The sequence below is a fragment of the Ambystoma mexicanum genome, chromosome 11 (genome assembly GCF_040938575.1).
Source record: "Ambystoma mexicanum isolate Mex_15411 chromosome 11, UKY_AmexF1_1, whole genome shotgun sequence".
NCBI lineage: Eukaryota > Metazoa > Chordata > Amphibia > Caudata > Ambystomatidae > Ambystoma > Ambystoma mexicanum.
This window is the reverse complement of record NC_090934.1, coordinates 29,149,416-29,162,429: the sequence shown is the minus strand read 5'-3', so window position 1 is coordinate 29,162,429 and position 13,014 is coordinate 29,149,416. Positions and strand designations below refer to the sequence as shown.

The following is a 13,014-nucleotide window of genomic DNA, read 5'->3' as shown; positions in this document are numbered from 1 at the left end:
ACCCTGCCAAATCGCGTGTGCTACTTCCCGCGCACCCCTGAAATCCACGTACCCTGCCAAATCGCGTGTGGGTCTTTGCGCACACCCCTGAGATCCACGTACCCAGCCAAATCGCGTGTGGAAATTCCCGCGCACGTACCCGGCCAAATCGCGTGTGGAACTTCCCGCGCACCCCTGAAATCCACATACCCTGCCAAATCGCGTGTGGGACTTCCCGCGCACCCCGGTATACACGCACACGTATTTTTTGTCAGCGGGTGTCCGTGTTTGTGGGTACCCCTTTGCACGTCATTTGGCCTGGAGGGCCACAGTATAGGACATTCATCATGGCTGTATATAGGTGCTATTTGTTGGCGCACCTTTTGGCGCACATTTCTTCCAGGCGCAGAGACGCTACCGCCTGCTTTCTTGTGGCGGTCGTGTTTGTGCCTGTGCGCTGGTTTGAGCGTGCGCTTTTTTGCCCTATTCTATTCCATTAATACGTGTTGTAGGCGAGCGTGTGGGCGTTCCGCGCTCTTGTACCCTGTACTTCCCCCGTGACGCCCACATTTTGGCAAGTTGTTCCCCATTCCGAGTGTTACGCCCCGTGTTCTGCCTACTTTTGTTGCGTGCGCCGCGCTATGTGCGATTTTCGCTGTGACCTGTGCGATTTTCGCTGTGACCTGGCGCACGCAGTTAGATGGCCTGTGCGCCAACGTGCGCCGCGCACTTTTTTATCGCACATCCGATGGTTTTCTCGCGCACGGCCTTCCATGAATCGATGTGCGCTGCTTTTCGTGCGATTTTCGCACTTGCACTGCGATTTTCGCTATTCCACTGCGATTCGCACGTTTTTGGCCACTTGCGCCGCGCTAATTATTCCATGAATCGGCCTGTGACTCTCTTCCAGCTCAAACGCCCCCAGAGTCTGCTAACTCGACCTTAAAGCAGTCACGTCTGACATTTAGTGCTCGTGAGCCCCCCCCGTCTCAGGAGAAGATTCTATTTCCGATTTTGAGTGAAAACAAAAATAACAGCATGGACAGTGAGCAGAGGAAGGAGAATGCCATGCACCCCTCCCGCCCCCCGCTCCCTCCCCGTATGCACGGTGTTAATGGACGGCTGCAACAGCGATTCTAGCTCGCGTCTTGTCCAGGAGATTGCGGGAGGGTCGCAAAGACTGATAGGACCCGAAATAGAGCAGAGGGCCTAGAGAGCGCCATGCTCCCATTTGTAAGCTTGGAGCAAAGGGATGGAAGTCAAACAGCCGTTTGCCGGTCTAGAAGCTGCTCAGAGGAGTGAAATTGCAGCGCATCCACTGGAAGGGATAGGACCAAGCATAAATAACGTACCTCTCTATCGGTTGAAGGAGCAGCAAGCAGGTCTTTCTCCATCTGAGATGCTCCAGACGACGGGGATTCAGCTGATCCATGGCAGTTGAATGAAATATGCAAAACAGCCGTGGGAAGTCAGACTTTGATGGAGGAATCGCTGCCAGCTAACATGAAGAGCCTCACAGCTAATCTAGTGGGAGTTGATCCCTTGAAACCGGATGATCCGGCAACAAAGAGTGATGAGGTATTCCTGCCAATGCAACCTCAAAGCGTCATCTCTGGGTTAGAAACAGGGAATTGTCCTGTTCTTGAAGAGAGGAGAGGAGTTGTCAGTGCTACCAACGATGAAAGACTAACTAACCCGAGGGAAGCACCAAAGGCAGCGGATTTGAAAAGAAAACAGAAACCCACCTTACACAACCGATTCTGATGGAAAGCGGTAAGGGGAGACAATTGTCAGCGATAGATGCTATGATCCACTGGAGAAACTCAAAACATAGGGTACCGCTTGCCCAGATAATCAAAATTCAATCCAAATTCACTGAGGAGATTAGCCTACAAGAAATAGAGAGCTTAGTGAAGGGCTCAAGTGACTTACAAGGTTTGGGCAGGCCTTACCGGGCTGAAATGGATGAAATAGAGGAAACAGAGGTTGTACAGAGATCCCCTGATGTAATAGTGGGGCAGGAAAGTTCTAGCCTGCCTCATTTAAATCCGACTATAGCCATATATGATCAAGAGTCAACGAACTGCAAGGACGACTTTGAGGATGAGCAGAAAATCAAATTCCAGGGGGGAAAAATCCCTCTGGTAAAACGGGCTCAGGAGGTGAATGAGGAAATAATAATAAGGGCTTCTAACACCTCTAACGTGAAGACTATGTTGCTAAAATGGAGGAATTCAACTAATCTGAGCTGGCACAAAAATGAATACAGGACATATTTGCCCTGACAGGAAAAATTCTCCGGGAGAAAAACAACAGTCTGTCGTTTATAAAAGAGAAGATGCGGCTTAAGATAAAGTCCTGCCTCCATTGCAAAAGGAGCCGAAAAAAAAAAATGGAGAATAGACGAGGTCTAATTCGCCAACCTAACATTAGACCAGAATCAGGTCTTTTTGCATAAGTTTGGGAACGCTGACCCCCCCTCGGTTGCTGTAACTTCAGTTATGAGTTCTACTCCCCAAATAAAGAGAGTGGAGGGGGATTTGGAAAGAAGACAATGTGAAGAGGCCAAAAAAGATAGATTGGATGACCTTGCACATATTTAAAACACGGTGATGGCAGCATTAAAAGTCGCCGTCACACCCTTTTAAAATGTATATGAGAATATTAACTCCTCCTTACAAGACCTCTAAACTGCGTCTCATAGAAATAATGCTCAGATGCAAGGTTTAGAGCCTTTTTTTGAACAAAATTGAAAAGCGAATAGATAAAGAAGCGGAAACGTCTAAGGTATGGCAAAACCGTCTATGTGACCTGGCTAGAAGAGAGTCGAATGATAAATCGCTACTGATGGGCGCGATCATAGAGGACTGTAAATGGATGAGATCGCTACACAAAAAGGAAGTAGGCATCACCAGACAAGAAAAGAGGATAGTTCCTTTGACAGACTCAACGGATAAAGTCAATATGAATGCAAACTCTGTGTCCAAGGATAATGCAACGGTAACGGCCCTAGGAAGTAAGTCGATAAATCTAAAGGATATCTCTCAACAATCAACAGAGAAGGCCAATAAGAAACTACAGACGATTGACATGCCAAAGAAAAAGTCAAAAGAATCAGAAGGACGGAAAACTCAACAGCAGGAAAATATAAAAGACCTGGACAAAACGAGTTTCTCAATATTCCAGGGATCAGGGCCACTGGATAAAATCAAAGACATGGGCGAGAAGAGTTCTCTCCCACCACAGACGAGGAAAAAAGAGGGGAAAAAAATCAAAAGATATGAGACAATTGCCGAAAAGGAAAGTAAATGGATCTAGATCTTTTTTAAGAAATATAAGAACCCCACCAAGACTCGACATGAAGCAATGTGCAAAGAAGGGCAGAAGAGAAATGATGATTGTGGAAGTATAAGTACTAGATGACTCTTGCTCTTCAACGGAAAGCCTGGTTTTCTGTAATCCTCAGGACATAAATTCAGAAGCAGGACTGAGTGATGTGATAGAATGCATTGAAGAGGACCAAGAGAAAGATTAACGGGACAATTTAAGTTCCTCAGAGTGGGAAGAAATAGAAAAGCAGGTGCAGAACCTCTCACCAAAATAAAATAGTGAGCCGACTCCCACAAATAAGAAAAAGGAGATGAATACTAAAAACGCTAGAGAGAAGGATATGATCAACGAGAATCGTCAAGCCTTATTAGGGAAGGAAAAAAATTCAGAACACTTTAAAACACTGGAAGAAAGAAGAATAGAATCTTTAAAGAATTATATATATAATATAAAATAAATTTGAGCATTTGAAAACTTTATCAAAGAAAGTAGAAAAGAGTCCACAAAGAATTATGGAACGAAAAAGGAAAGTTCAGGAAATGGCTTTAAAAGACGATAAAGGGATTAAAAAAGATAAAGATTGATTCATAGCCGACGAGAAAGAGCAGTTTTAATAAACAAACAAACAGAGAGAAGAATGTGTCCACAAGGTAAAACTGGAGAGAACGGACAAAGCCTGGAAAGGGTCTATTCTAATCAAAGAGAAAGTGGTGAAGCTTCTTCAGGAGATCCCTGTGACTAGATGTATATCCTCTAATAGTAGAATTCATCAATGAAGAAAGGCTGGATTGGGTGATCCTCCATCTGAAATTGCTGGTGGTTAAAAAAAATCATTTATGGAGGTGGTAGATACATTTGCCTTGTTGGGTTATGAGATGAGTGATGTGAAGGATCAGGCCAGACACTCCTAAAGTCTCTCTAACGTAGTGAAGGAAATGGGTCAATTGAAAAAAGTGAAAACCATGAAAGTCAGACAATAAAACCTTTGACAAAGAAAAGGGGTCCCAATAGAGGTTTGAGACAAAGACCAAAGGAAAAGAACAGATGAAGTCCCCCATCAAACAAAGGGAAAGAATAAAAATAACGAGGAGTAAAGAGGTGGACCAAGCTGCCCAACTACCCACTGAAGATCTGGGGAAATCCCTCAAATTTACTATTGACAGTTCTAGAAATCAATTGAAAGTGTTACAACCTATGCAACAAACGGATGAGAAGAACCTAGATTGGTCATGGATGGTAGGAGCGCTTGATGGAAATAAGAAATATTAGAATGAAAGGAAGGAGGATAAAGGGAGCCTCGAGTGTGTATCTTGGAACACACGAGGATTCAAACATCTGTAGACAAATGAGGATAACTCTCTTGTGGAATATGAAGAGCCATGCCTGCAAGAAACATGGTTAAGGCAAAAACCAATATGCAAAGGTTATGAAGTATATGTTAACCCAGCAAGAAAAGGAGTAAAGGGAAGGCCCTAAGTGGGTCTAGCAACCTTGATCAAAATCAACAGTGACCTGGAGGTTGTAGAACATCGTATTCCCAATCCATTTGTATCGATTATAAGAATCGCAAGCGACTGGAGAAGCGGGACTTAAAAATATTAATAATTAACACATATTGGTATGTTAACAAGTGCCCAATGGAGAAATACATCAAATATATAATGGATGAAGTGGCTAGGTCGATGTTAGAGGAAAATAACCAACTTTCTTTGATCTGTGGAGACCTAAACATCAAACTGCTAAACGAAGATGGTACTCCCAAATCTGAATCACAACTGGAGGGAAGAGCTCTAAGATGGACAAACGAAATGGAAATTAGAGCAATGAGGATGTTAAATGGTCTGACTAAGGGAGATTTACAAGGTGTTGATACTTGGGCCAGGGGGACCAGTCGTGCGTGCTTGGACTATTGTTTTGTATCCAGGAATACTCTACAATTGATTAAGTCATTTGAAATCAAAAACCAAAAAGCAAGCAACCATGACCTATTAAGAATCGAAATGAAACTGTTGGGAACAAAGAAAGATGGGCCGAATATGGACCAGGTGGAAGTAACCCGGGGGAGAAACAAATTAAGAATAAGGCAGAAAGAAACAGAGAATCTGGCTGTGAGACATGACAGACAAGTCTGTGATAATCCAGATATAGTGGAATATAGATGGCTATTAAAAGTGTTTGAAATTAAAAATGATTCCAGCGGAAAAGTAACAGTGATAAGGAAACACGCCTACAACAAGGAATTGGTGGCGAGAGGGAAAACATATAGAGCAAATCTAAGAACATTAAGAACAACAGACTGCCCCAATAAGTTAGAGATGATAAGACAATGTAAACAAAATTATAAGAACTGGCTCCGGGCTACCAGGGCTAAAAGAGTCCAATGTGATTCTGAAAAAATGCTGGCGGCAGTCTGCACATGTAACCCGAGGTATCTATGGGACATCATTAATGGTGGAGAGGATTTCCACGTAGTAGTCGCCATGGCTCAAGTATCAGAAGAGCATTGGATAGATCATTACACAAAACTCTTCAAGAGTAAACAGGCCACTAATCTGAGTGTAGCAAACAATCAAAATGATGGGAGATAAAATGTGATCGTAATGAAATTATATGGATGATCAACATGCTAAGCTCTTCAAGGGCGCAGGCCCAGATGGCATATCAAACTACATGCTGAAGTTAAATAAGGAAAGTTGGGGAGATTTCATCACCCTATTATTTACTCAGATACTAAAAACACAGTCTGTGCCATCGTCCTGGAAAGACGCAAAATAATAGTACTGATCTATAAGAAAGGAGATTGTGGGATTAGACTCGATAGGCAAATTATTTGCATCATTACTACTGAGGGACTTAAAATTTTGGGCAATGAACGCAGGTATACTTGATCCCCGGCAAGCGGGATTCATAAGTGGAGTGGGAACATCACTCAATTTGTTTATTCTGAACCTGCTAAAACAGCGAGTATTGGACTCAAAGTCCAAAATCTACTTAGGGTTCATTGACCTTGAACATGCGTATTCTATAGCTCTGTGTCTGTTTCCCTCTCTCTCTCTCTCTCTTTCTCTTTCTCCCTCTCTAGATACCCATCCTGCTATATACCACTTTCTCTCTCACCCACTCTCTCTCTCTCTCTCTCTCTCTCTCTCTCTCTCCCCCTCTCTCTCCCTCTCTCTCCCTCTCTCTCTCTCTCTCTCTCTCTCTCTCTCTCTCTCTCTCTCTCTCTCTCTCTCTCTCCCTCCCTCTCTCTCTCTAGATACCCATCCTGCTATATACCTCTCTCTCTCTCCCACTCCCTTCGTCTCTATCTCCCATCATCCTCCCCTTCGCTCATTCAATCTCTTGCTTCCCTCACATTCTCTTGCCTTGTGCTCGCTCTTACTCATTATAGCTCCTCTATCATTCCTAATTTCCCACCTTTTCCGTTTCATCTCTCTCTCTCTCTCTCTCTCTCCCTCTCTCTCTCTCTCTCTCTCCCTCTCTCTCTCTCTCTCTCTCTCTCTCTCCCTCTCTCTCCCTCTCTCCCTCTCTCTCTCTCTCTCTCTCTCTCTCCCTCTCTCTCTCTCTGTTACTCGCTCTTTCACTTCTTTCTCAGTAGTGCTCTCTGTATCCCTTGACCTCTTATCCTGTCTCTTTCCGTCTGTCTCGATCTCCCTCGCCCCTGTCCTTCACCCCTTACATGTATGTGGCTGTCACGCTTCCCCCTATTGGTTCTGCTTCTCCCTTCAGCTGTCTGTGCTTCTGAGTCATCTGCGGTGCCTCTGTCCCTTCACTGTTATTCTACTCTGTTAGTAACAGCATCAGTTGTAGCAGCGTGCTCCTTTCAGGGGACTCTGCTGTGGACTTCAGTAACTGAGAAATAAACAGAACCTGAAACTTTATTTCAGGCTGTGCTTATTTCCATTCTTGTGCCCATTCGCTGAGGGTAACATGCACAGAGCCTCAGTTGAAATGCAGATACGCCTAAATGGTTTAGGTGGCTCTTCATGCTGTGGGCTTCATACCCCCTTGAGAAGGTGCCAGGCCCTCCCCCAGGCCTAGGGGACCAACAGATAAACAGCAGGCCACCCCCAGCACCTCACCTCTATTTGACGAAAATGGCCATCAAAATCGAACATTTCCACATCTGATGTGCTGTGTCTGCAGAAACAGCTGTCCGCTGTTAATATTTCCAAAAATTAGGCTTGGATGGCATGTAGGAAACCTCCCAGAGTGCCTCGACCCACCTAGGCCTTCGTCATCAAAATGGCCGTCAGCCGCGTGGTCCACACCCTTTCCGCGGCATAGAACGAGACGTTCCAACACCTCGTTCGAAGTGAAAAATTATTTTCAACATCACCGTCGGGGCCCAGACGTGACTCCGGTCTCATCGCCACTGTTGTGGGGCACTGTGAGGCCCAGCAATGTTCTGTGAGCCCCCTCCTTCCACAGACTCACTCCGAACACGTCTGTATCGTTCGGGCTCCCTGGTCGCTCTGCTGGCCGGGAAATGCCCCTTTTATTTAAAGGCACACAGCGGAGTGCAACGTCACTCTGCCGCGTGCTGAATTCCTTAAAGGGGCAGCATCACAACCCCCACACTTTCAAGACCAGTGGGTGAACATAAAGAGTGTAATTTTAGAGGGGGCAAGGGTGTTTGTCCCCCCCAACATTTGTGGCACACTATTTTGTCCACCTCATTTGGGAGGGGCCCCTTTCCTTTAGATTTCATGTCCCCCACACATTTTAAGCAAAGTTACTTCTCTGGGGTCTATTGATATTGCCTCAGCATGCTTCTGTCCTCTGCTGTAGTGTTTGCTGCTGCCGCCAGGCCATCACTTTAATGAGTGTTAAGATACACTGAGGTGATAAATGTGATAGGCTCTTGTCGTCAGAGCGGGCATCAGAGTGACGCCTTCTGCCTCAAAATGGGAAGACTTCAGCCCTCCCAAGCCCAAACGCAGGTGCTGCCCATCCTTGTTCCACTCTGACCTCTCCTTCACCTCGCCTTGGCCTCTCTGCTTTTTACCCTGCCCCCCAACCTCCCACCCTTCCCTCTCAATTACACCTTCTTTTTATACTGTGGGTGTACATGTGCTTGTGATGGGTACAGGCAACTGTGCACAAATTAGAAGCATGTTTTCGTAATGGCCCTGACTGAAGAAGCCTGCAATTCCCACATGTGATTCTGTCCCGCGACCACTTTGGCATCTGACACTGGAGGCATAAACAGTCTATCCGCCATCTTGAAGTCAGCCAGAGTCGCGGTACAGCTGCCTGACTCCTGCATGGTGCTGAACAGGAACACTGCTGCTCAACTGCTTCCTCTGTGTGTTCTATGGAGTTTCTTGGAAGGACTGGTAGCTGCTCTCTCTAAGAGAAGCTGGCTCTCAGAGCCTCCCATGTATTAGGGTTGGAGTTTTGTCTCCCTCTTCCCCGGGACTGCCACAAATGCAGACATGTAGCTCACAGAGCCTCCACAATTTTAAATAGCAAGTGAGGTACCCCAGTCCGTACTGGTCTTCCCTTCCTGATTGCACATCATATTCTGCGAGCTATGACGAGGATTGAAGGGCAGGGGATAGGGACTGCTTGCTATCTGAGCAGGAGGCTCACTGGGACCAAAGCCTGAGCCAGCCCTGTCCCAGCCAGATGTGGGGATGAGGGTCAGTGTCCAAAAAAACCCCATGGGAAAAAAGTTCAATACCTAGACAAACTCCGACGTTGACCATGAAATAGGCCTCGAATCATTTAATGCATTCTGGGAAATGAAGTCCAGTACCCAGCCGAAGTCTAATGGAGACGATGAAAGAGGATTAGAATAATTTGAAGCAGATATGGAAATGGAGTTCGGTACCTAGTGGGACACGGCCGGTTCATGACCCTGTCAAGGGGAAGGGCGGGGATAGGGACTTTTTGCTACCTGAGCAGGAGGCTCACTAGGACCAAAGTCAGAGCCAGCCCTGTCCCATCCACATGCGGGGTTGAGGGGCAGTATCTGAACACGCCCCATGTGCCACAAATGTCTCCACTGGTACCGCTATTTATCACTGAATACCTCCCAGTAAAGTTTCTCGCATTGTTTTCTCCTTTCCATTTCAGAACAATTCCCACAGAGCAATTGGAAACAACTGGGAAAACCTGAACCGGAGCCAGGAAAATGGGATTAAGAGCAGCCAGAAAGTGGACTTGGACTGTCTGTGCCAAACAGAAAGGAGATACCCAGCACTCGACTGGACCCCAGGCAAAGCTGGGGGTTGGGGGGAGGGCATAGAATCAGAAAACAAACTGGGTATGTATTTGGTATTTGGAGTAAAGCGGGAGGAGAGGTGGAAGTATGGTAAGGTGTGGATAGGGAAGAGGGGTGTAGTGAGAGACGAGATGAGAGTAGTAGTAGTGTGACAAGAGGAGGGTAGTAGTGTGTAGAACAGGGTGGAGGTAGTAGAGAGGAACGCCGGAGGGTTAGAAAGGGAAGTGTCAGGGAGACAGGTAAGAGGGAGGAGAGAAGGAGTAGATAAGGGAAAGCGACAGAGAAACATAGGGCGCTGAACATCAGAGCGTGGAAGAATAAGACCAAGTGGGGCCTGAGTATCTGGAAGTCACAAACCCTGACGTTACATGACACGGGGGAACCTAGAGCAGGAGCGACATGGATTAAATTGAAACTGCCATCTTGGAACTGCTGTGTCCTCGTGTGCTTTGCCTTGCTCAGTGTGTACTCTTGTGTTCTGCCTTTTATCCATTTGGGGAACTGTGATGGAAATCAGGTGTTTGCAATGATCAGTAATTGCCTGACGTTGCCTGACCATTGTATTGGGATATGTCAGGTATACGGCTCGGGTGTTAGTCAGTTTTCGCTCATGGTGAGCTGTCCGTGAGAAAGTGTTTGTGTCGGGAAAGGGGGGAAGGGGAGTTGAGTTCCTAGGTATCCTACCTGGTAGGGTGGGGAAAAGGTGTTACAGGGAAGGGGATACCACATCTCACTTTCACCCCCCAAACCCCTCACTGAGGTGATCCTCCCGCACTGGTCCGGCCCCAGGAACTGGATCCAAAAGTGATGGCTGTGTCCTGGCCACCTGGATGACAGATCCCAGGGACTAGCGGGTGAAACACCTTCTGGTTTCTCACAGATGTATTAGCATTAGGGTGGGTGGAGTATCCAAATGGGTAAAGTAAATGCAGGTGTGAGTAGTTGTTTTTTGTTTTAATCAGGTAGCTTATTAGTATTGGGGAATGGATTTTTTAAATGGGAAAGTAAATGCATGTGTCAGTAATTATTTGTTGTTATAATCAGCCAGGGGAATGCAGGGGTAAAGTTGGAATTTTAAAAATAGAATATAACGTGTATTTATACAAAAATATAAACAAGTGCTTCAATGACATTTAGTAAATGGGCGCTGTTCGGATTAAACGTTTTGTAAGGTGTATTTACCTTTGTTAATGGAGCTTTGAATTCTGCTCGTTGCAGTGTTTCTTCCCCTTGTGAAGTTTACGATAAGGAAGCTTTCCTTCCGATCGCTTCCGTCAGGGGGCAGGGATGAAGGATACGTTAGGTACGCCCACACAGCAAGGCAAAAAGTTAACACTTGGCGGTGCAGGTGCAAAATTGTACACAGGCAGATTAGGAAAGCGGCAACTGCGGCAATGAGTTTGCGGGTTATAACGGGCGGCAGAGGTATGCAGCAATGCATGTTGCCTGGCTATATTCAATCTGCAGGCTATACCAGTTTGTAAACCCCGCAAATTAGCCAATCAGATTTGTGTAAACAGCACTAGGGTATTCTAATTCTGATTAGCTCCTGCAAATCCTCAAGGGGGCTTCTTGAGTCTTTCTCAAGTGTCTAATGACTATTGGCTCGCAATGCCCAGAGTGGTCCTTTCCTTATAATTATAAATGTTCATTTATAAAACGCTTTATGCCGGTGACGAGTTTCTAAGTGCGAACCCGGGATTCGAACCTGTGTTGCTATGCGTTGTCAACGAGAAGTGACAAGCTATCCTCCCGGCCTTAACTGTTGTTCATATATTCTCTCTCTTCTGGTTTCTTCATTCTGGTTTACCAAACAGTTCTTCCGACTATTATGATAAGGGAGACTATTCCCGTAGTACTCTAGGCTTTTCTTATGGTTTCCCCACTCACGATGATGAGGGAGATTACTCCCATAGATCTCTTGGTTTTTCTTATGGCTTTCACAATTACTCTCATGAGGTCGATTACTCCTGTAGTACTTTTGATTTTTCTTAGAGGTTTCACTATCACTGTGACACAGGGTTTTGCTTCCGTAGTACTCTTGACTTTTCTTAGGGCTTTCCCACTCACTCTGATGATGAAGATTACTTCTGTAGTTCTCTTGATTTTTCTTAGGGTTTCCCCACTCACTCTGATGATGAAGATTACTTCTGTAGTTCTCTTGGTTTTCTTATGGCTTTCACAATTAATGCGATGAGGGAGATTACTTTCACAGCACGTTTGACTTTTCTTAGGTGTTTCACAATCACTGTGATGAGGGGGATTACTGCTGTAGTTATCTTGACTTCTCTTAAGGTTTTCACAATTGCCCAGACCCCTCCAGGGTATCGTGCTGCTTCTGCTACCTCTAACTCGGCGGATGCACGTCAGCGTTACCCCCTGGGGTGGCGGACTGGCTTGTCTCCTGTAGACGCCTTTTTCTCTTCCCAGATTTTCATCTCGTTCTGCGGCTCTGCCGATCCCCTGGTTTGGTGGTTCCGGCACTGTTTATGGACCACACAGTTCATCTCCTTGAGGACACGCCACCATCAGGATTATTTTGAGTGATATGGCCTTTCAGCAGCTCCTGGATTGCTCCTCTGTCAACTCTACAGCATCCTCTGGACAGAGGACGAACGTTCTTCCGTGGACTTCTATTGCCCAGGTTTGAGTTTCCCGGCTCCGATGGCTTCATGCTGGCTTTTCTTTTCAACAAGTCCTTTTTATCCCGTGTTGCTGGGACCTCCCCAGCAGAGGATCAGAGTCCTTTCTTTGTTTCCAAGAGGTATTCTTTATGCCTCCTTGGGGCCAACTCTTCCCAGTACTGGCTATCTCCATTTAAAGAGTTGTTTTATTACTCCTTCCCTCTTCTTCTTCCCAGTACTATTGGGATCCAACCTATTATTATTCTTCATACCTCTTTTACTCTTCCTCTTCTCAGTGGTTTTAGATCTTGGTTGAGCAAAAGAAGACATCATATAGTAGGGTCTTCAGGTTGGATTACTTGTAACATTGAGGGCTTCAGGGTCTCACAGGAAAGAGGATTCCCTGTTCCCAAGATAGGTGTCTCTCCCTGTGAGGTCCCACTTACCGCCACCCCTAGGGGGAATGTTGCATAGCGGGCTCACCTTCCTAGCCTCACAGGGAAGGGCTCCACTATGGGGATAAGTGACGAATTACAAAGAAGAAATGAGTGCCACCATATCCGGTGGAACTAAAGCTCTGTGCACACTTTAAAACAAAAAGGAAATGCTAAAAGAAGTTCAATATGGTAAAGGATATAGTGTGTAATAAAGTAAAAGGATTAAATAAATAAATGGTTAAGTAAACATATTCATAAACGTAAAAGTAATGAAATTCATAAAATCAGTCGACACTTCTTAGTAAATTGTACACTTCTGAAAAAACAGTGCTTGTGTTCAAAACAAGAATTCACATACATATCTCAATCAAATTGTATTCTGTGAGAACATGAATGTTCAGAGTCCAATCATGTG

The 13,014-nt window shown here is 45.6% G+C and overlaps 1 protein-coding gene across 1 annotated transcript in view; it reads right to left on the bottom strand.

Moving 5' to 3' along the window:
* Positions 1-10,755, bottom strand: part of SYNC (syncoilin, intermediate filament protein) — a 240,937-nt gene extending 230,182 nt beyond the window's left edge. Inside the window, exon 1 of the mRNA XM_069622460.1 lies at positions 10,721-10,755. The gene's annotated coding sequence lies outside the window, so the exon portion shown is untranslated. The remainder of the gene's footprint in view (positions 1-10,720) is intronic.
* Between the last annotated feature and the right edge of the window lie 2,259 nt (positions 10,756-13,014).